This window comes from Schistocerca cancellata, chromosome 6, assembly GCF_023864275.1.
Source record: "Schistocerca cancellata isolate TAMUIC-IGC-003103 chromosome 6, iqSchCanc2.1, whole genome shotgun sequence".
NCBI classification, from domain to species: domain Eukaryota; kingdom Metazoa; phylum Arthropoda; class Insecta; order Orthoptera; family Acrididae; genus Schistocerca; species Schistocerca cancellata.
The window spans coordinates 578,325,367-578,350,575 of record NC_064631.1 but is presented as its reverse complement, the minus strand read 5'-3'; the positions used below and the strand labels follow the sequence as shown (position 1 = coordinate 578,350,575).

The window sequence follows — 25,209 nt, the reverse complement described above, 5'->3', positions numbered from 1 at the left end:
ATACACACGTAAATCACTCTCGCTATCTATCTCTCTCTTTCACTTGCCGTAAAGCGAGGTTATGAGGGCCTATCTTTTTTACAGAAAAATCGAAATATAGTAATAAACTATAGGAACAAGCAATGATAACAGGGTTCATTAATGACCAAATCAGAATTCAAAGTGGAAATTCTCGTCCAATGTCGTGTGATAAATTGTTCACATTCCTGACGACTGAAAGAATAGCAAGTGTCATCCAAACATTTCAGAAGATATACATTTATTTGGTAGGGAAAATATATACTAGCGAACACATCAGACAATATGTAGAACGCAGTAAATAGCGCCTTTTAGCTTGATCCTTTGTATCTTGTTTTCTTGCTAATTGCCAAACAACGAAAATTATTTTTCTTGACCAACAATTTTTACCTTTTTACTGTTGAAACAGTTTTCAATAATAACTTTATCTATAGAATTTCTTATTTATGTGCAGTGTAGGTTTTTTTTCTTTGCAAAACGTAAGTGATTTTTTGCTCTCAAATTTTCGTCTCTCTTGTAGACTGGACGAACAGTAGTAGGAAGAAATAGCAGGACCTTCTGCAACTTTCAATTGCCACGAAAACAAGGAAAACAACTGAATAAAGATTAACGAGACACGAAAGAACAAAATCAATTTCTGTAATAGGAGCTCAAACCCAATAGGTTATAACTTCCGATGTTAGCAGACGCCGCCATAGTTCCTTGTCTCTGCGCACGCGCAGTGTGCAGCATACTCCGAAATTTAGAACTTGACTTTCAGCACAATCTATCGATTATTGACGTCATACGCACACTCGCGTCGTGGTTTGTTGCTGACTTATACGTAGGCACGAAAGGCGCATGCACTTCCCAGTAGTAGATTTTGAACAGAAAGTCGCTCTTGTAAAACCATAGCTCACATCCCCATATCTCTTAACTTCCACCGGCCAAAGTGGCCGAGCGGTTGTAGGCGCTACAGTCTGGAACTGCGCTACCGCTACGGTCGCAGGTTCGAATCCTGCCTCGGGCATGGATGTGTGTGATGTCCTTAGGTTAGTTTGGTTTAAGTAGTTCTAAGTTCTAGGAGGCTGATGACCTCAGAAGTTAAGTCCCATAGCGCTCAGAGCCATTTCTTAACTTCCTCCTCGCCAAGAAACACGGATTCCGAAAATACGGTCACTTGAAACCCGAATCGCTCTTTCCGTAAATGGTACCTTGAAGGCCACGAAGAAACATGTGAACGAGTACCACAACGACGCTTCTTAAAGGAAGTACGATGATCTGTGAGTGGAGGACACACATTGGTAGGGAGTACACATCATATTCTCGTTGTGCCGATATTTATCAAGACTACAGCACGTCCTCGAAAGCGCATTACGCTATATGGTAACTACTGTTATTGATGTAAATAGGGTTAGATCGTGTTAAATACTACCGCATGGTTTGTTTTGTTAGTTCCACGTACGAGCGGAAACAAAAACAACGACGACGAAATTTCCGATGCGGGTGTTACGTGCTCATGTCTGACTTCGTTGACACAGAACCGACAGTCCCGAAAGAAGAACCGCCGTCACTGTATTTGTTTACTGAGTTAATTAATCGCCAAATAAGATAACTTTGTTAACACTGAAAGAATAACGTCTTGTATTAAAAATCGAGTCAGTCCGTTTGTCGTTCGCCGCGATAACTTCACGCTAAGGAACTGCTTATTCGAAATACATGGCGTACTGTAATACGATATCAATGACGAGAAATAAAACGAATGTGAGATGTTGTGATGTAAAAAATATGTATTAGTATTGCGTGAGTCTGTTAAAAAGAGTGAGCCCATTAGAAGTATGGTGAATGCATAAACATCGAAATAATCATTATGCTTCAGTAAATCATTGCTGATTTCAATACGACATAAAATTATGAACAATCATATCTTTTGTCATTTACTAATTATGATAACTGAAATTTAATAAATGAGAAAACTTTATTCTGAAATGAAAATAGTCTGGCGTAGGGCTGTGAAAGATAGTTTGACTTCTGTACTAAAGATACAAATACCACAGTAGTTCAAGTAGTTCATTTTGAAAAGAATCAGAGGCATTACTTCGACAGTTTCGCCCTTTAACGTGCTTGTGTACTGAGCATTATCGTTGGAAACAATAGCAACGGACGGACATTAACATTCAATTACGATGAATTGCTCAGCCTTGATCTACGTTTTGCCGACCAATACTAGATGAAGACTTTGTAGCCCTGATCCACAAAGCAGAGAATCTGCAGCAGTGATTTTGAACAGGCGACTGATATCACGTCCCAGACTCTTCTTAATAAGTAGCCTACGGAGAGTCACAGAATTAATATTAATCCATGGGGTCGTGCTTCGTGAGGAAAGAGAGTGCAGAATTACCCAAGATGGCCTCATACAGATACGGCTGAACGCAAGTCAGCGTAGCTGCCCCTCATTAATAGCCAGCGTTCAGAAAATCTCTCTAGATGTTCATGATATTTCAAAGTGGTGCACAAATTCACAACTTGATTTAAATGTTTAGAAATTTACAATTGTGCACACCACAACACGAAAAAACGTAATATCCTCTGTCTACAATATCACTGGGTCAGAACTACAATCCATCGACTTATACGAACACCCGACCGTAACAATCTGTTGGCTGGTAGAGTACGCACAGGACAGGGGCTGATGCGCAGTGACCAATTTTCGTCTGAAGAGCTGGACAAGTTCATTCATCTGTTCGAAAGGGGAGGCTGACAGCGTTTTGCCCCTTTCCGCCGGTCGGCGCTGACAGAATAGCTTTCTCAAACCATTTTATAGAAACAATTCAGTAAAAAATTGTCATTTTTGCATTACTTATAGCTTCATACGCCAGCTTCTTTATAATGTGCCCATCATTTCGTTAATGGTGGCACTTACTGTGACATTTGCAAGTAAGACACTACGTGAAATTCGAAAAAGTTTGCAATAAAAATAGGGGTCGCAACGATTTTGCGTTTGGTGCATATTGCATAACCCACATGAAATTTGTGATGTAGCACATTCGTTTGCGATCGCGCGCAGCAGCGATAATGCCAGAGTGAAATATACACAACATTCCTCACATTTCATAAATGATCTGAGATATCGAAATCAGATCTTGACAAATGACAGCACATAAAGAAGACAGTATTTCGCCACATGATTTTTATGCACAACTTCATTATCCACTGTGTTATTCCCGTAACTACGGACGTTTTCGGTGAAAGAATGTTAAGTGCCATCGACAGCTGGCTATGGGTTTTAGAACAACGTAAGTGAAGTCATTACACGTTGATTTCTGTGTCGAAGATGTGCTTTTTCATAAGCTATTATCATTGCTTTTCCTCAGTTCGTCACTTACTAAATCACTGTTTAAGAATTCCCTCACAATTGCTTTTGCACACCATGTTAGTGAGACGACACTGCGTAAACTTCGCTGTGTTTTGGCAAAAGAAGCAAATTTTAACATAGAAACAGAGGAAAGTGTATGATTTACTCAATATTCGCCACTCATGACGCTTCTCTGAAAGCTACAAATGGTTAACAAGCCAAGCGAAAATAAATTGCTACATTTTCAGCGGAATTCTTTCCAGACGCTAGGCACACTAGAGGTGACAGTAAATCATCTTGAATGGTCACCATGCAAGTGTGAGCGTGGAGGGACTCTATTTCATTTTTGTTTTTTTTTTTTTAAATTGAGCGTAGTCTTAGAATGGCACTTCCCCTCCAGCGTTCGGCATTTCCCGTACAGCCCTGCCTTCAAACCCCATAACTACTACTCCCCCCATACGTGCCCTACCGTTTCGCATCTACCGGACACGGTATTCTGTGCGTACACTTATCACATGGGCACAGTCATAGGTAAAGCAGGAGCCAAACTTCGGTTCATCGGAAGGATACTGGGAAAAACAATCAATCTACACAAAGAGCTTGCGTAAAAAACGCTACTGGGATCCATCTTAGACAACTGTTCAGGAATCTGCAATTCGTTCCAAATAGGGTTAACAGGGATACAAAGGTCAGCACAAATGGTCACAGATTTGTTGGGAGCGAGTCACGGAGATGCTGCAGAAACATATACTGCTAGACATCTTAAGGTACACGCCTCCTATCCTGTGAAAGCCTACTCACATAGTTTCAAGAATAACTTTTGCAGCAAGAGATAAATGTGCGAAACAACGTTAGACTAAGCACGGAGGAGTTTAAGTACATATGAATGGAACGGAAAGAAGCTGTAACAAGTGGTACAACGAGAAGTACCCTGTGCCATGCACTTCATAGCGGTTTGGTGAGTATGGATGTATATACAGACATTTTCCTTGTTACACTAACAGCCCAGGTCTTTTTGTAAAACTAGCACCAAGCTGCTAGCAGCTACTTTTATACATATACTTCTAGATCAAGCAGTATAGCACGGTCGTGTTCAACCTCACGGCGAACAGTCGTGGTATACCCGTTTACAGATGAATTTTGGAAAGTATACACGTTAGTCCACAATTATATGGCCGTGTTGTTCTTCGCCACCGTCGGGTGGTGTTCACAGCCCTGTGGCTGACGGCTGTGTCTTCTAAAACAGTGTTACAGAGCTTCACGTCACTGGTACCTTCGTCACAGCCGTGCAAGGTATTTTTTTCTTTCCTACAGACCTCAGTTCAACGTGCCCGAAGTAGACTTAATTGGAGCATACTGACTGCTGTCCTATTTTATAACTGTAGCACTGAAGTGACCATCCCGGATGCAAAAGTGTACCAAGGACTAATGCTGGCCGGCCGGAGTGGCCGTGCGGTTCTAGGCGCTACAGTCTGGAGCCGAGCGACCGCTACGGTCGCAGGTTCGAATCCTGCCTCGGGCATGCATGTGTGTGATGTCCTTAGGTTAGTTAGGTTTAATTAGTTCTAAGTTATAGGCGACTGATGACCTCAGAAGTTAAGTCGCATAGTGGTCTGAGCCATTTGAACCATTTGACGAATGCTGCGACGGGGGTGGGGGGTGGGGAATGCACCTCATGTTATTTTCGCGACGATAAATTTCACGACTCTGGGTACCGTTGTTACTAGTTAATGAACATTATATTCTGTTTTCTTCAATTTGATGTGGAAATGATAAGTCTTTGTTTGCTAGGGTATTATGGGGGTTCGTTTCGTGAAGATTTTTCCTTCCAGGGAGGCGGACTGGGGCAGCTACCCCTTGCTGAGTACACCCTTGCTCAGTAGTAGTTTCTCTTAGTAACGACAGAGGCAATATGAGAGATAATTCGATGCCCATGTTCTAACATATTTTCTGCCAAAGGTTACCTACCCGGATAGCACATGAGCAAAGTCTTCAGACTTTTCTCCACAGCATCCAGAGTGATACCGACAGTAAATGGTGTCACGTTCCGTAACGAATTCCCTGCTACACTCCTACTAACACTCATTTTAAGACACCCACAACATTTCGCAATTTGTTAGGCGATAGATGAAAACCATGTCTTTATATTTGAATTCGCTCGCATAACAAGTTCCTATAGGAACTTGAATTTATACGTCTCTCGACATGTTCAATACCTGTTCTCAGCGCCTCACATTTGATTAAGAGATCACCCAGTTCCTTATATTTGAAAGAGTGGATATGCAGAAATGGCCAGGTTGCAATGCAGAACAGCCACCCGTTTTTTCTTCCTACCGAAATCCTGAATCAACGAATTCCAATCACATTAGGCTATGTGGGAACATCGGCGATTATTGATTGTACAAGTCATGTAACCTGTACTTCAGGATAGTAGCCTACTCAAAACTTGTTTGACATTCTTCAGAGTTGGAGCACGGAACTATCACTCTGATACGAAATGCAAAGAAAATCGAGAGCAGTGGACGCAGCCACCAGGAAATAATTTCAAAGTGTAAGAATCGGCGGGAAAGGTTGGGAGCTCGTCCATCCAAGATTGTAGAAGATGCATAGTGAAACTGATTTTGTACAACATACATTCTATGCATCTCGTATCGTAGTTTTGGAAGCTGATACTTGCGGTAAGGTTTTTTTGTTACACACTTATAATTGCCCTAACTCTCTAACATCAATATTTTCCTTTCCCCAAATAAGTTAACCATTTCCAAGGCCACAATGGTGTAAAGATTTTTCAATATATCTGTAGCGACAAGAAAGCTATACCCTTGGAGAAAACATGTCTTCAATAAAACCAAGCGATAAAAATTGATGCATGACGGACTAAATGAACAAGGAAATGCGTAACTCTCGTTTGTAACGCAGATAAGGCACTATTCTCTGACTGAGATGTCATCCGAATATTCCACCGGGGCCGTGAGCTAGCCCAAGTGGACACTCCGTCTACGACTCCTACTTGTTGCACCACCGCTGGCGGCTCGGGAAGCAAGTGCAACTGGAACCGAGGTCGAACGTGACGCTACTGTACACAGAACCGCCAGCTGCTGTCAGCCAGTTGACACTAGGAGCCCATATTCATATAGTAAACTGTCGTTATAGGTCTGAGAGAGAATACTGTCGCCCCACAAAGGTGCGGAAGGGCGCAAATGAGTTATAAGACCCAACTTCTTCAAACAATCCCACAATGTAGCTAAACAAACAGTCTATGTTCCTAAAGAATACCGATCAGATACTGGTGGCTCCCTAGGGCACAGGGCTGAGCCCTTCACCTTCAATAAAGCGTCATGGTTAGAAGTGAAGCCGACTGATTACCTTAGCAGTTAAGTCCCATAAGATTTCAGACACATTTTAGAAGTGAAATTTGATCTGTGCGTTCCCAAAAGGTAAAGAATTTCACTATTTTTTATTTTAAATGTTCAAATGGTGTGAAATCTTATGGGACTTAACTGCTAAGGTCATCAGTCTCTAAGCTTACACACTACTTAACCTAAATTATACTAAGGACAAACACACACACACACACACACACACACCCATGCCCGAGGGAGGACTCGAACCTCCGCCGGGACCAGCTGCACAGGCCATGATTGCAGCGCCTCAGAACGCTCGTCTAATCCCGCGCGGCGAATTTCACTATTCACTATGATGGTAAATGAATTAGTAGATCACGTCAGCAGCTCTGTGAAATTGTTCCGTGGTGGTGTATGGTGATGAAAAAAAAAAAAAAAGTTTACAACCAGACATGGCGCATCGGACATATAACATATCTGTGATCACACAGGAACCAGGGGTCGCAATAGTCATCCGAGGTTACTAAATGCCGTTGCAGTTATTTAGTCACATGCTAAAAATGAACGCCCATTTCAGGAGATACTCGAAGTTCGAAGTTCTCTCTGTGTGTGTGTGTGTGTGTGTGTGTGTGTGTGTGTGTGTGTGTGTGTGTGTGTGTGGTCCTCCGCTGATGTAACAGGTGTTTCATACACAAGGCCCTCCAGATACCGCCACAGGAATAAATCGATTGGGAACAGATCGGGTGATCGTGGTGGCCATGCGACTGCCCCACCACGACCAATCTAGCGGTCGGGAAAGATTGCCTAAAGATGTGCCTCCACTTGTTCGCTGAAATGCGCGAGCTCTGTCGTGCTGAAACCGAATGCGGCGACGAATGGCATGGCAACATCATTTAGCATGTCTGGTAGAACCTCTCGCAGGAATACGAGATACTTGTGACCATCAAGTCGGTGCGGAAGACCGAGCCAGGTGGGGCAGTGGTCAGCACACTGGACTCGCATTCGGGAGGACGACGGTTAAATCCCGCGTCCGGCCATCCTGAATGAAGTTTTCCGTGATTTCCCTAAATCGGTTCACGCAAATGCCGGGATGATTCCTTTAAAAGGCCACGGCCGACTTCCTTCCCTAATCCGATGAGACCGATGACCTCGCCGTTTAGTCATCTCCACCAAATCAAACCCCTCGGTCCGGAAGAATGTACGCCCAACGATGGCAGCCCGCACGTGACCGTAGCGCCCTCTGGTGGCTTTTGCGACCCTCTGTCCCTTTTGTTCAAATGGCTCTGAGCACTATGGGACTTAACATCTATGGTCATCAGTCCCCTAGAACTCAGAACTACTTAAACCTGACTAATCTAAGGACATCACACAACACCCAGTCATCACGAGGCAGAAAAAATCTCTGACCCCGCCGAGAATCGAACCCGGGAACCCGGGCGCGGGAAGCGAGAACGCTACCGCACGACGACGAGCTGCGGACTCCCTCTGTCCCTATGTGATTACTGATCCTTGTCGTATGCCCGATGTGCCCTGTCAGTTTGTTAACATAAAAAAAAATCACCTTGCGCATTCATGGAAATGCAAAAAGTCTTGAAGATTATCAGTAACTGATTCAGTGTAAGCAAATGGAGGATAACTTCCTAAATTGTTCGTGTGTGCCGTCTGGAATAGTAATTAATGTTAGTCACAACATACGTGGCAAACAGCAATCAGCCACTGTTAATTATTCTATTTATAGCGAAACAGCGGCGTTGTCGGTTTCAAACCGACAGGTTCGTTAAATGACGACGGCATTTTCCCCCTTAGGCCGTATTTATTTAGACTTCTCCTTAGTTTCGGCTTTTTAAGCTGCTACTGAGTATTTAGAGAATGGTGTGAACGTCGCCTAACGGAAAGACTGTTACATAGTACATACAGGGTGTTACAAAAAGGTACGGCCAAACTTTCAGGAAACATTCCTCACACACAAATAAAGAAAAGATGTTATGTGGACATGTGTCCGGAAACGCTTAATTTCCATGTTAGAACTCATTTTAGTTTCGTCAGTATGTACTGTACGTCCTCGATTCACCGCCAGTTGGCCCAATTGAAGGAAGGTAATGTTGTCTTCGGTGCTTGTGTTGGCATGCGACTCATTGCTCTACAGTACTAGCATCAAGCACATCAGTACGTAGCATCAACAGGTTAGTGTTCACCACGAACGTGGTTTTGCAGCCAGTGCAATGTTTACAAATTCGGAGTTGGCAGATGCCCATTTGATGTATGGATTAGCACGGGGCAATAGCCGTGGCGCGGTACGTTTGTATCGAGAGAGATTTCCAGAACGAAGGAGTCCCGACAGGAAGACGTTCGAAGGAATTGATCGGCGTCTTAGGGAGCACGGAACATTCCAGCCTATGACTCGCAACTGGGGAAGACTAGAACGACGAGGACACCTGCAATGGACGAGGCAATTCTTCGTGCAGTTGACGATAACCCTAATGTCAGCGTCAGAGAAGTTGCTGCTGTACAAGGTAACGTTGACCACGTCACTGTATGGAGAGTGCTACGGGAGAACCAGTTGTTTCCGTACCATGTACAGCGTGTGCAGGCACTATCAGCAGCTGATTGGCCTCCACGGGTACACTTCGGCGAGTGGTTCATCCAACAATGTGTCAATCCTTATTTCAGTGCAAATTTTCTCTTTACGGATGAGGCTTCATTCCAACGTGATCAAATTGTAAATTTTCACAACCAACATGTGTGGGCTGACGAGAATCCGCACGCAATTGTGCAATCACGTCATCAACACAGATTTTCTGTGAACGTTTGGGCAGGCATTGTTGGTGATGTCTTGATTGGGCCCCATGTTCTTCCACCTACGCTCAATGGAGCACGTTATCATGATTTCATACGGGATACCCTACCTGCGCTGCTAGAACATGTGCCTTTACAAGTACGACACAACATGTGGTTCATGCACAATGGAGCTCCTGCACATTTCAGTCGAAGTGTTCGTACGCTTCTCAACAACAGATTCGGTGACCAATGGATTGGTAGAGGCGGACCAATTCCATGGCCTCCACGCTCTCCTGACCTCAACCCTCTTGACTTTCATTTTTGGGGGCATTTGAAAGCTCTTGTCTACGCAACCCCGGTACCAAATGTAGAGACTCTTCGTGCTCGTATTGTGGACAGCTGTGATACAATACGCCATTCTCCAGGGCTGCATCAGCGCATCAGGGATTCCATGGGACGGAGGGTGGATGCATGTATCCTCGCTAACGGAGGACATTTTGAACATTTCCTGTAACAAAGTGTTTGAAGTCACGCTGGTACGTTCTGTTGCTGTGTGTTTCCATGCCATGATTAATGTGATTTGAAGAGAAGTAATAAAATGAGCTCTAAGATGGAAAGTAAGCGTTTCCGGACACATGTCCACATAACATATTTTTTTTCTTTGTGTGTGAGGAATGTTTCCTGAAAGTTTGCCCGTACCTTTTTGTAACACCCTGTATATGAAAAATGGCAGAATACTGAGATGATGCAAGTCCGTCCGTTCCTGTCAAACTGTATCGGTAATGTAGTGGCCCTTTATTTAAAAAAAATACAGATAAACACTGGATAATGGCTTAAAACGTCGTATCTAATTTCTGGAAAGAGAAACGATTCTTAATCAGAACAGCCGAGTAGTAAAATTCGGCTTTAATATAATAAGTTTATGGCTGTGGCACCCATCGTGAAAAAAATGTACGAAGATACGTATTCAGATAGCTGAATATATTTTTTATAATAGATGATGATTTCGTTTTGGAAAGAGCCACAGCCTTTATATACTTTCCGTCGTTATACACTGGCGGAAGAAAAAAAAAAACAAAGAATCGCAGCACCAAGAAGGAATTGTGCGGCATACAAGAAAGATGGTAGGCGTGTTTCTACATCTGAAAGACGATGTCTATTCAGATTTCGCGCCAGTAGCACGTGACTGACGCTAGCAGCGCCACTATGAGGATGCAAAGAAGGTTTACTTTAAATACATGATTGTGAGTGTTGGTTACCTTTAAAATTGGACGTGATGGGTTGGTGTCAGTCAAGAACGCCTTTACGGCGAGAAAGACGCAATTACAAAACATCACTGAGTTTGAACGAGGTCGTGTAATAGGGCTACGAGAAGCTGGATGTTCCTTCTACGATACTGCAGAATGAATTGCAAGGGATGTAGCCAGTGTACATGACTTTTGGGGGCGGTGTTCACGAGAATGTACGGCACAAGACCGGCCCCGAACCACGCGGTAGCACTACAGTGAGGGAAGATCAACGTGTACGGCGTGTGCCTCTGGCACGTCGTACTGCATCTACAGCAGTAATCTGGGAAACAGTTGGCAGCATAGTGACACACGAAATGTTACAATTCGGTTACTTCAAGGGCAGCTCCAAGCCAGTGGCGCGCATTTCGCTGACCCCCAAACCACCGCGTCCGCAGCTCGTGGTCTAGCGGCTACGTTGCTGTCTCTGGAGCACGGGATCCCGGGTTCGATTCCCAGTCGGGTTGGGGATTTTCTTTGCCTGGGAATTGGGTGTTTGTGTTGTCCTCATCATTTCATCATCATCATCACCATTCATGACGGTGACTAGGTAGGATTGTATAAAAAACTTGGACTGTGTAAAAACTGGGTCTTTGTACGGGCGCTGATGACCACGCAGTGGGGCGCCCCACAAACCAAACATCATCATCATCATCATCATCATCATCATCCCAAATCACCGCCATCTACGGCTTCGGTAGTGTTACGCGAGAGCTCGTTTGGAGGGCAGAGTGGTGCTCTGTTGTGTTTTCTGATGAAAATTGATTCTGCCTCTGTGGCAGTGAAGACCGTGTATTGGCTAGGGGGAGGCCAGCTGTGGGCCTGCAACCAACCTGTCTGCGTACTAGACACACTCGACCTACACCTGGAGTTATGGTTCGGGGTGTGATTTCGTGTGGCAGCAGGAGTAGACGTACTCTCGCGGTAACTCCATGCACCCGAGTGTGAGTTCGTCCGTCAATCTCGAGGTTCGACCTCTTGTTCTGCCATTCACGGACAGCATTTCAAGGAGTGTTTTTCCACAATTTAACGCTTCCCACATACCGCTGATGTAACCCTACATGCTCTACAGAGCGTCGACGTGTTGCCTTAACCTGCTCGATCACCAAATATGTCTCCAATCGAGAACATAAAGGACATCATCGGACGATAAAACAAGCGTCATCCACAAACAGCATTAACCATTCCTGTACTGACCGACCAACTGTTACAGGCACTGAACGCCATCCTACAAACTGACATCCGCCACCTGTACAACGCAATACATGCACGTTTGCGTGCACGCATTCAACATTCTGGCCGTTACTCCAGTTATTAATGTGCCATCATTTCACATCTGAAATAGATTTCCTCGCCCTTACATTAACGTGTGATCTTACTATGTTAATCGCTTAAATATGTCACCTATACAAATGTATTACCGAAATTTCATTACTCTACATTGGTATAGCGATTTTTTCCGTCAGTATAGTTAGTTTTAACTCCAAATGTCATCAGATGGATTCTTAACCTTTTTATTTGATAGTAATATTACTAACGCGTACCCTGGTATTCGTAGTACACGGGGTGTTTCAAAACTCGGCGGCAAACTTCAGGAATGTATTCCTCATATAACAAAAACGAAAAAAAGTCTAATGAACATGGGTTCTACATGCGTATCTTAAGAACTGTGTGTAGCTTTTCATGATCGACATCGTGAAGCATATCCCTTCTATTGTAAGCTATTTATTTTCCATATTTTGGGAAGAGGCAGAATGGACCAAAATAAGAATCAAAAAATCAGGTGAACACGGGCTCTAAAATGCACACCATAAGAGCTATGAGCATTTGGTCAGTAGGAAAGATGGGTTTTACAGTAGCCAAGATGAGCAAGTGCTCATAGCTTTTAAGGTATGCATTTTCGGTACCATGTTTACTAGATTTTTTTCTTCTTGATATATGCAGAATCCATTTCTGAAGGTCGTCGAGTTTTCAAACACCTTGTATATAATTCACAATTATAAATTGCTGAAAATGCAGTCGCAGCTATAACTACACTGATGCAACAAAGAAACTAGTATAGGCATTCGTAGTCAAATACAGAGATACGTACACAGGCAGAATATATGGCGCTGCGGTCGGCAACGCCTATGTAAGACAGCAAGTGTCTGGCGCAGTTGTTAGATCGGTTACTGCTGTTACAATGGCAGGTTATCAAGATTTAAATGAGTTTGAACGTAGTGTTATAGTCGGTGCACGAGCGATGCGACACAGCATCTCCGAGGTAGCGATGAAGTGAGGATTTTCCCGTATGACCATTGCACGAGTGTACTGTGAATATCAGGAATCCGGTAAAACACCAAATCTCCGAATCGCTGCGGCGGGAAAAAGATCCAGCAAGAACGGGAACGTGGCCGAGCGGTTCTAGGCGCCACAGTCTGGAACCGCGCGACCGCTACGGTCGCAGGTTCGAATCCTGCCTCGGGCATGGATGTGTGTGATGTCCTTAAATTAGTTAGGTTTAAGTAGTTCTAAGTTCTAGGGGACTGATGACCACAGAAGTTAAGTCCCATGGTGCTCAGAGCCATATGAACCATTTGAAGAACGGGACCAACGACGACTGAAGAGAATCGTTCAACGTGAAAGAAGTGCAACCCTTCCGCAAACTGCTACAGATTTCAATGCTGTACTATCAAAAAGTGTCAGCGTACGAACCATTCAACGAAACATCATCGATACGGGCTTTCGGAGCCGAAGGCCCACTCGTGTACCCTTCATGATTGCACGCGGTAGCCGAACGGTTTGAGGCGCCTTGTCACGGTTCGTGCGGCTCCCCCCATCGGAGGTTCGAGTCCTCACTTGGGCCTGGGAGTGTGTGTTGTCCTTAGCGTAAGTTAGTTTAAGTAGCGTGTAAGCTTAGGGACCGATGATCTCAGCAGTTTGGTCCCATACGACCTAATCACAAATTTCCAAAAAAAATTTGCGCCTCTCCTGGACCCGTGAACTCTCACACTGGAATGCTGATGACTGGAAACATGTTGCCTGGTCTGACGAGTCTCGTTTCAATTTGTATCGAGCGGATGGACGAGTACGGGCACGGAGACAATCTTATGAATCCAAGGACCGGCACGTCAGCAGGGGACGGTTCAAGCTTGTGGAGGCAGTGTAATAGTATGGGGCGTGTGTAGTTGGAGTGATGTGGGACCCCTGATACGTCCAGATACGACTCTGACAGATGACACGTACGTAAGCATCCTGTCTGATAACTTACATCCATTCATGTCCATTGTGCATTCTGACGGACTTGTGCAGTTCCGGCGGGACAATGCGACATCCCACAAGCCCAGAATTGCTACAGAGTGGTTCCAGGAACACTCTTCTGAGTTTAAACACTTCTGCTGGCCACCAAACATGTACGTTATTGAGAAGAATATCTGTGATGCCTAGCAACGTGCTATTCAGCAGAGATCTCCGTCCCCTCGCACTCTTACGGATTTATGGCCAGGCCTGCAGGATTCATGGTGTCAATTCCCTCCAGCACTACATTAGCCGAGTCCTTGCCACCTCGTTTTGCACTTCTGCGTGCTCACGTGGGCCCTACACGATATTACGCAGGTGTACCTATTTCTCTGGCTCTTCAGAGTATATCGATAGCGATAAGCGGCGTATGTTTTGTTCAGAAATAACAATGGCTGGTTGCAGTTTTTTCTTCCGGGAAGAATCCACCGAGACAGCATTTTCAGGCAGCCGCAGTGTCATTTTTCGCAAAATAGCATCAGTCACAAGAAGCAAATATTTAGGTACTACTGCACAGACCGATGAAACGTGCTACAGATGCTACACTGAAAGGCGCGGGAAGAAGGCATTTGCCAAAACTTTCACTGCCCATGTAGAATCAGTGGAAGAACACCCAGGGGTTCAGAGATAGTACTCAGTACATATGAAAGTGATCTTTTAGATACAAAGATATACCGGGACATTTGAGCAACAATGTACAAAAACTGTAGCTTTCCACGGTCTTAATGAACATTCGCTAAGTTAGTAACGTTTAACACGTAAATACGTAATGATTTACTGTGGTAAACAAGAAAGGTGAACATAAATAATTCGGCAGTCAAGTCTGCGAGGAAGAGAAGATTTATACAGTATCAGCTGGAACGCAATTAAAATAGAACATGTTTTACTTCGGGTGAAAAAAAAAGTAAGGTTCAGTGTCCGACGAGGACTAGGTCATTAAATTGGAGCACACGATAGGATGAGACACAGGTGAGCGAAAATATCACAGGCTTTGGAAACGAAAATCCTCGGATCGCCATACTGACTTATGGAAACTTCGCTTATGTATCAGCATATTTACACTCTATGCACTTGCTAATAAATCATCAGAGTATGCGGCTTATGCCATTTACTAGCCTGAAACGATACACAATCAGTGAGCACAACTATCTATACGCGATAGCATCATTGCTACTCAAGGAATTTAATATCAAGAAGCCGCCACAGCTTAAAGGAAAGCAAGATGACTTTTTGTAAGAACACGCGACTACAGAGCACGAACACGGGTACGGTTCACACAGCGAGTATCATCTGCGCTTCCGCCGGAGGGAGGATGAAGTGGCTGTCGGGCTGAAAAGGCGATACGGGATGCGTGGGCTGTCCTTGTAACTGGAGCTTACCGGATCTCCACGAGTAGCAGGACGACGCACACATGCGTGAAATTTACTATCCGGAACTACCATACCATAAACACCCCCGTGAAGTTTGGTGACACGTTATAAACGAAATGGTCTAACACCACAAGATTCTAGCATTGAAAACAAACAAATATACCTTCAACTACTTCCGGTCCCATCACCTGTTTTCGTCATAATTTTCTGATCCTATGAGACTAGTACTAACCGTAGACTATTTGTCTCATTAATTTTTAATTTCGCATTTGCTGCACTATACGGCAGGTTTCGTTCTGTGAGTGACTGTGATTTCGTTTAGTTGGACTGAATCCCCACACAAACACAAAAATGGGTTGAGGTTACGGCAGTGCCTACCGATCATTATTAGAGCTAGTCTCCTGATACTTTCTACACAATTTCTGGGGATGGTATTAAACTTTAGGACGATGAAAATATTCCGTGGACGATGGTTGCCGAATATCTACTTGATTTTCGGGCACATCTTGCTGACTGATTTCGCAAACATTGCGACGTTGCGCCAAAGAGCAGAAGATACGAGATATAAAGAACAGGTTCCACTTCTCTAACATACTTCTACGAAGTTATGATTGTTGTCATCGACCTAGTTTTTCAAATGGTTCAAATGGCTCTGAGCACTATGGGACTTAACATCTGATGTCATCGGTCTCCTAGAACTCAGAACTACTTAAACCTAACTAACCTAAGGACATCACACACATCCATGCCCAATGCAGGATTCCAACCTGCGACCGTAGCGCGACCTAGCTTTCTCCATAGATTCTTGCAAATAAATGTACTACATACTGAGTCAAATTACAACACTCTCGCAGAGTCGTCGGAGCACATATCAACAAATATCTGGAGTCGCAATAATGTTCCGGGATGCAATTCTTTCCTGATGGTTGTCCTTACATACTTCGCGGATAGGAATATAAATACGGGTGACAGAACAACTCAACTCAACTCAAAAGTAAGTTAATTCTTTTTTACCTACTTAGCTACTTTTATGGTCCCGTACCTCAGGCGGTGTCCGCAGCTCGTGGTCTTGAGGTAGCCTTCAAGCTTCCCGCGCACGGGTCCCGGGTTCGATTCCCGGCGGGGTCAGGGATTTTTCCTCCCTCGAAATGACTAGATGTTGGGTCGTTTTCATCATCATCATTCATCCCCGTTGCGGTCGGAGGAAGGCAACGGCACACCACCTCCGCTAGGACCTTGCCTAGTTGGCGGTGCGGGTCTCCCGCATCGTCCCCTACGCTCCTCTGAGTATGGGACCTCACCACCACCACCACCACCACCACCTCAGACGGTAAAAACGGAACCCTTAGAGTACCATTTTTTTTCTCCGTCAAAAAAAGTCGAAATGTATGTCACTTACTAATGTCCATAGTCCCTTGGGAATGTAATAAAACGAAGCCTAAAAGTCAACGTAACTAAGAGACATGGCCAATTATGTCGCATATTTTAATATTCGTACAATGGCTCATTAAAACCTATGGGTTACTTCCCATTGGCGTCTCCTCGAAAGTGTTTAAATGTCTGGAACCGATATCTCGCAAGTATGAATGTCGATAACAGTCAAAAATCGTCGAGGTTCTCGATTCCCGAAATGGATGAACTGTCTTCACACATAATTAAGTCTGTGCGGAACCCTCAGTGTGCGAGACCTACTCGCATCTGGTCCACTTTTTATTTAAACATTTCAAACGAGACACTTAATAATTTTTCAAGAATACCTAAGAGAAATTCAGCTTCATTAATTTTTCCGCGTTGAATAAACTGTAATAAACGCTCACAAGTTCTCCCACTGCACGTTCCACGGCCTCAATAACCTGCTTCTTTTCTGTCAAGATCGTACTTCTTTGAAGTCTTTGTTACAACTTGGACGCTCTGTAATAAGTTATGCATTGTTGAGAAAATGAAGGAGTGTCATGAAGCGTCGGAAGACAAAATAATTATCGAAACAACTGACGAAACAATTCGAATTAGCGAATGTTATATAGCTGCTGACTTCGAATCACGAATTACGAGTGTTTGCGAGGCGGGCTGTAAACGACAGTTTCTTCCATTTATAGTGTTTACCAAAACAGGTAGGAGTACTTCGATTTATCAAAATGCTTTTCGACGGAGCAGACAACTATGGTCTGTTAAAATTACTTGATAGCTGATACTTCACGTGTTGGAGGTGTCTTCCTCCAATCGACCGCTCAACGTCAGGAGCTGTTCGCCGTTGTCAAATTGTCACAACAAATTGTCAGTAACTTACAATTCCTTGTCTTGCTTTTTTCCTTGTGTTTGGATCCTGAATTCGATACTTTTATTTCGCATTTCTTCACACATGATAAACACGCCCAAAACAACACAAATACACAAACAAAGCGTTGGTACCGAAATCCGCACATTTTGTGCACACCATTAGCCAAAACTTAATAAATTCTTTCGCATAAGACGTGATTTGGCTTCACATATTCGAAAATAATCACAGACAGCGGCCTACAGTAGGTAAACTTCACACGACATGGTGTAAAACAGAACATTTTGAAAGCAGAAAATGATCGTTACAACTGGTTCTATAGATAAATAAATATTTTACAACAATGTGAAGGTATTCTTAGGGTTGCCAGACTTCTCAGTTTTCCGGGACAGTCCCGGTTTCGGATTTAAAAAATGAGCGTCCCGAAAATTGCTTTCGGTTTTGTGATGCCAAATAAATACTCTCACACCATCTATTTCTTCCCAAATGCTGGCGTGGACTTGTATTTTAACTGTCACTGTTAAGCAAAACGATTTTTGTAACTCAGGTCGCACCTGATGAAGGTCACGAGCTACGTGACCGAAATATCGTGCAAGTACGACGCTGATATCCGGCAGAACACCCGACAACCCAAGGTGTCAAAACGATTTTTGTTTCATCGTTGCATCAAGAGCCTTTACTGAGCGTAGCGCATCTTTCTATTATTAACTCTTGTCTTGGGATTCATTTCAGTTAAGAGGTTGCAACTACGTTGTTCTCTGTCCGAAGCTCATTGTGCTTAGTTCATATTTGCGAGTGTGTGAAGTGAGCTCCAAATGCCAAAGCGAAAGTGTTCCTTTCACGACAAATATACAGAAGAATGGTCTTTCATCAAAAGAATAATACATGATTATGAAGTGGAATGTGGAATATGTAAGTCCTATGTTTCCACTTCACATGGAGGAAGGGCAGATGTTACAGATCATTTAGGCAGCCAAAAGCATAAAGCAAACATGTGCTCAGCTAGCACGTAAAAAAAAGACCTTTTTTATTTCAAAGTCATCAAAACACAGCCTATCAGTAGCAGCAGCGCAATTAACAATGTGTTATCATACCGTTACACATCATATGTATTTAAAATCTGCAGACTGTACTTCTGGGCTAAGCTCCAATCTTTTTAACGATTCTGTCAGCGAAGAGTGGGCAGAACCAAAACAACAGCACTTCTGAAAGCAATTTTGGCACGTGACACTGTCAAATAAATATGCGACGACTTTCATTCGTCCGCTATTATTCAATAGCTACAGATGCGAGTAATCACAAAGCTGAAAAAAAATTTCCATTAATTGTTCAATATTTTACTCCTCAGAATGGCGTTCAAGGGAAATTGCTTAAATTAGTTTCGCTGCCAACTGAAACCGCATCTACAGTAAGTACGTACTGCATTACGATATTAGAAGAAAATAAAAATGATAAGAGTAAGTGTATTGCATTTTGCAGTGACAATACTAACAGTAATTCTAGAGAACTGCGACAAGCAGGTACAAACAACGTATTTGCTAGACGGAAAAGTGAAGTCTAAACGAAAATCGTTTAGGAGTTGGCTGCCCTGCTCACAATTGCACAACGCTGCCAAGACAGCCGCTGACGCGATGAGTGTTGACGTAGAAACCTTCATATCTGAACTTTTACTTCTCCATACACACAATACGAATGGAGCGTCTAAAGTCGTTTTGTGAGTTTGTGGACATCGAGTGTCATGCATTGTTGTCACATACAAAAACAATTTGGTTACCTTTGTTTGTTGCTGGAAGAGAGAGTAACGAAGTTGTATGATGCTCTTAAGTCATTCTTCCTCTTAGTCCCAGTTTATGATTCACGAATTTATGGCCTTTGTAGTTAATTTTAGAGAAACGTCCCGGTTTGCTAGCAACAAATTCTGGCAACCTTAGGTATTCCGTTACGCGGTGTTTAAACTAATAGTTTGCGGTACCTAAGGACGCGTGTTTGAATATCGCCAGGTGATAATCTTTTTTTTTTCTTTTTTAAATATTTACTAAACGACTGATTATTATTATTTATTTTTGTTAGTTGGTTTCGATCTTCTTTTATTTTTAATCTTTTTTGGCAGCAATTTCATCGTACGCTGATTTTTTCATTTGCTGTTATTTTTCTTCCCATCAAACTTCTTTCTTATGGAATCATAAGAATCGGCTTGTGTCGCATACAACCTGTCGATCAGATCCAACCGGGACCGCTCATCGGCCGGTATCGCGTCAGCTCGCATAGCAAAAGCGGAAAGTATTACACTACTGGTAATTAAAATTGCTACACAAAGAAGAAATGCAGATGATAAACGGGTATTCATTGGACAAATATATTATACTAGAACTGACATGTGATTACATTATCACGCAATTTGGGTGCATAGATTCTGAGAAATCAGTACCCAGAACGACCACCTCTGGCCGTAATAACGGTCTTGATACACCTGGGCATTGAGTCAAACAGAGCTTGGATGGCGTGTACAACAGGTACAGCTGCCCACGCAGCTGCAACACGATACCACAGTTCATCAAGAGTAGTAACTGGCGTATTGTGACGAGCCAGTTGCTCGGCCACCATTGACTAGACGTTTTCAATTGGTGAGAGATCTGGAGAATGTGCTGGCCAGGGCAGTAGTCGACTATTTTCTGTATCCAGAAAGGCCAGTACAGGACCTGCAACATGCGGTCGTGCATTATCCTGCAGAAATGTAGGGTTTCGCAGGAATCGAATGAAGGGTAGAACCACGGGTCCTAACACATCTTAAATGTAACGTCCACTGTTCAAAATGCTGTCAATGCGAACAAGAGGTGACCGAGACGTGTAACCAATGGCACCCCATACCATCACACCGGGTGATACGGCAGTATGGCGATGACGAATACACGCTTCCAATGTGCGTTCACCGCGATGTCGCAAAACACGGATGTGACCATCATGATGCTGTAAACAGAACCTGGATTCATCCCAAAAAATGACTTTTTGCCATCCGTGCACCCAGGTTCGTCGTTGAGCACACCATCGCAGACGCTCCTGTGTGTGATTCAGCGTCAAGGGTAACCGCAGCCGTGGTCTCCGAGCTGATAGTCCATGCTGCTGCAAACGTCGTCGAATGTTCGTGCAGATGGTTGTTGTCTTGCAAACGTCCCCATCTGTTGACTCAGGGATCGAGACGTGGCTGCACGATCCGTTACAGCCATGCGGATAAGATGCCTGTCATCTCGACTGCTAGTGATACGTGGCGTTCCGTATTACCCTCCTGAAACCACCGATTCCATATTATGCTAACAGTCATTGGATCTCGACCAACGCGAGCAGCATTGTCGCGATACGATAAACCGCAATCGCCATAGGCTACAATCCGACCTTTATAGGTCGGAAACGTGATGGTACGCATTTCTCCTCCTTACACGAGGCATCACAACGTTTCACCAGGCAACGCCGGTCAACTGCTGTTTGTGTATGAGAAATCGGTTGCAAACTCTCCTCATGTCAGCACGTTTTAGGTGTCGTCACCTGCGACAACCTTGTGTGAATGCTCTGAAAAGCTAATCATTTGCATATCACAGAATCTTCTTCCTGTCGGTTAAATTTCGCATCTGTATCATGTCATCTTCGTGGTGTAGCAATTTTAATAGCCAGTAGTGTACTTGGCTTTTACCGCTGAAACTTTTTTTTTGTCTTAAGTTTGTTCGTAGAGGCCAGATTTAATCGTTGTGAGCAAAGCGAGAGTGATTAATAGTTCTGCCGCAGATTGCTGTCCGCCGTTTTCTTGGATACACTGTATATCAAGAGGTTGTGGTTACGTTCGGGCACGAGTGTAATTTCAAGGCTACAAAAAGTGTCTCGCGTTCCCGCCATGACTGATGGCAACAGCGTCAAACACTGCTCTGCCTTAAATGAACAGCATTTCATTACTTATGGAGTAAGTGTTTGCGAGTCGCCTTTAACCGAGCGGTAGTAAATGTGGCAAAAATGTAGAGCCAAGTGACTGACGTCAACTATGAAGTAATTTTAAACGAACTTCAGTTCGATTAATCGACAAATTACATATATCGAGGCTTCAATTAGCAAGAGTCGACTGTATCGCATACAGGAAGACGCGTCTCTCAGCTGATGACGTCACGTTCGCAACACGTGACGCGGTTCAGGCAGGGCTGGCAGAGGCGAGAGCGGCGTGGCCAACGTCAGCTCGGAGGTGGCGCGTGTTGTGCGCGGAACGTGCCGGCCGCCCAAACAAGACGTGGCGCGTGCGCCCGCGCCGCCAACAACGGGCCGCAGCCGGCAGCGCAAGGCCGCGCGCGCCCAGCACACCTGGCCGGGGCAGCCTAGCCTAACAGTCGCTCTTGCTCTTGTCTTCCTTCGCCAGCACCCCACCCAAATTCTTCCCGGGCCTTTCCCCACACTATCGACAACCTCATCCTGACGACTTTCCGGAATTAATCTTTCATTCTTCAGGGGGCTTTGCTTCTGTTTCGAAACTTTCTGGCAGGTGTGTACAGGACTGGGTGTCTAACCCACAACCTTAATTTCCCGAACAATGGTCTTAAACTGACTGAGCTATCCTAGCGTAACTCACCTCCCACAACTTTACTTCCACCAGCACCGCTCCCCTACACTCCACTCTTCACTGAAGAACTCCTGTCTACTTTCAGAATGATATTTTCACTCTGCAGCGGAGTGTGCGCTGATATGAAACTTCCTGGCAGATTAAAACTGTGTGCTGGACCGAGACTCGAACTCGGGCCTTTGCCTTTCGAGTCTCGGTACAGCACACAGTTTTAATCTGCCAGGAAGTTTCATATCAGCGCACACTCCGCTGCAGAGTGAAAATATCATTCTGGAAACATCCCCCAGGCTATGGCTAAGCCATGTCTCCGCAATATCCTTTCTTCCAGGAGTGCTAGGTCTGCAAGGTTCGCAGGAGAGTTTCTGTAAAGTTTGGAAAGTAGGAGACGAGGTACTGGCGGAAGTAAAGCTGTGAGGACGGGGCGTGAGTCGTGCTTGGGGAGCTCAGATGGTAGAGGACTTGCCCGCGAAAGGCAAAGGTCCCGAGTTCGAGTCTCGGTCCAGCATACAGTTTTAGTCTGCCAGGAAGTTTCCTGTCTACTTTGTTGGTTTAGCACTCCTTGAAGAATATTTTATTCTGCTGCGTAGTGTAGTTATTTTCAAACTTCCTGGCATTGCATTGTCCGCGAAATGCGAGGTTCCGGGTTCGAGTCCCGGCACGGCACACAGTTCTAAACAGTCAGACACTTTCATACTTTTTCTGTCAACAAATAAAGATATAACGTCCTTGACACTGTTTCCCAAAATTTCCTTAAGTTGTGTCGCATACAAATGTGGTGACAATCATTCAACATCGTGCTTATAGATTAGGCCTGACTTGACGTTGCAAGCCCTATTACATTCAGTTTTCTGAGCGTATTTTAAACAACTTTTTCCTGCAAATTAACTGTTACGATTTCTTCAACGCGATTAAGTGTGGTTACCAATGCCTCCTTCATCATTTTAATATAGAGGCAGTGAACACATAAGGAAGAGAAGCACGACGAAGAGTTGATTCTTCAATGAAAGGTGTTCAAAAACATTATCACGGAAATTAATGACTGCGAACCTGATTTTATTACAGTCATCTAGATCTCTTCCCACTTTTTCTTCAGAGCGCGTCATCACTGGTGGAACATTATTACATTCTAACACTCTGGAGCTAGAAAACTTCCTAGTGAGTAAATGTATGTTCAGAGTCCTCCGCACAAAGTTAGCGAATGTTTTGTCACCAGCCTTTGATTGTATACGAGAGCCTTTACCACTAAAACAGAGTCGATAAAGCAAAGTTCATCTTCGCTAATGTGGAACACATCTCCTGTATTGAACAACTGCTCATAGCTCTAGACTTTTTTTCTTGTTCTGGTCCACAGTACCACCTGTGAACGTTGCCTCCCTACAATCTTAACAACGACAGTACCGGTACACGTATTCCACTGTCAGAGGTATCAGAATGGCTTTCCCTTGTAACTTTTGACTCGGTCGTTTCCAGTATAGGAACCATTTTACGCAGTACAAGACGCTGTGGACTATAAGAAGCATTTTAATTTTCAAGAATTTTTTTTTTAAATAACATTATTAACATTAGATTGCCTAGCCAGACTAAAAAAAATCCTAGTTTATACAACCGACCTGATCTTTAGAGTTCCTGAAAGTTTCATCTTCTACTTTTGGCCTTTTTACGTTCAGTCGCCGGCCGCGGTGGTCTAGCGGTTCTAGGCGCTCAGTCCGGAACCGCGCGACTACTACGGTCGCAGGTTCGAATCCTGCCTCGGGCATGGATGTGTGTGATGTCCTTAGGTTAGTTAGGTTTAAGTAGTTCTAAGTTCTAGGGGACTGATGACCACAGATGTTAAGTCCCATAGTGCTCAGAGCCATTTGAACCATTTTTTTTACGTTGAGTCCTCTATTTGTACATTTATTTTTCCTCTTTTTTTTTTGTACTAGCCCGCCAATCGTGAATGGTCATTTCAGTTGGTGTAGGGCCAAAATGCTGCTCTGTTTCCACGTTCTTCTGCAATGCTATTACTTTCAATTTAGCGCCCGCATTATATGAATACTTTCATTTTTTTCCACTACGAAACTAGCTACTAACAAAAATATTGTACTGCTACAGATAATACAAATCACTTTCAATTCAAGTTCATTGGCACCGTAGACTGCAATGACGCATCATGGGCCATTTTTAAAACTGCCGGGAACTTTAAATCAAACTAAGGACGTTTTATATTAATTTCAAGTATAAGACGCACCTGAATTTTTGAGCAAATTTTTCGAAGAAAAAAGTGCGTCCTATAGACCGTAACATACGCTATATCACTTATATACGACATTCTGACACATTATTACAGCTACGAGGGGCATTTGGAAAGTCCGTGCAAAGTCCGAGAGATGGCACCACCGGCGCGTATCGAGGTCATGTTTAGTAGCATCTTTGGAAAGAATGCACACCAAGTTTCAGCCATATTGGTCTATTTCTTTGTGTTTGGCATTCGTATGAATCAACTAAGTCGAGAGGCTGTCAAAAAATGGACGAAAAATAATTTCGTGTGGTGATTAAACATTACTTTATAAAAGGCAGAACGCTTCAGGAGACTAAAGAGAAGCTTGATAAACATTACGGTGACTCTGCACCTTCGATTAGAACAGTTTATAAGTGGTTTCAAAATTTTCGGAGTGACCATATGGGCACAAGTGATGCTGAACGTTCTGGACGCCCTGGGTAGGTTACGACTCCAGAAATCATTGATAAAATCCATGATATGGTGATGGATGACAGAAGAGTTAAGGTACATGACATTACCAGTGCTGTGGACATCTCGAATGAACGGGTACATAATATTTTGCATAAACATTTGGACATGAGAAAGCTATACGCAAGATGGGCTCCGCGATTGCTCACGCTTCACCAAAAACGGAATCGTGTGAAGTGTTGCAAGGATGGTGTGCAGCTGTT

General features: G+C 43.9%; 1 protein-coding gene across 4 annotated transcripts in view; it reads right to left on the bottom strand.

The window, feature by feature from the left end:
* Positions 1-25,209, bottom strand: part of LOC126088561 (aryl hydrocarbon receptor nuclear translocator homolog) — a 541,269-nt gene that overhangs the window by 441,718 nt on the left and 74,342 nt on the right. The window lies entirely within an intron of this gene.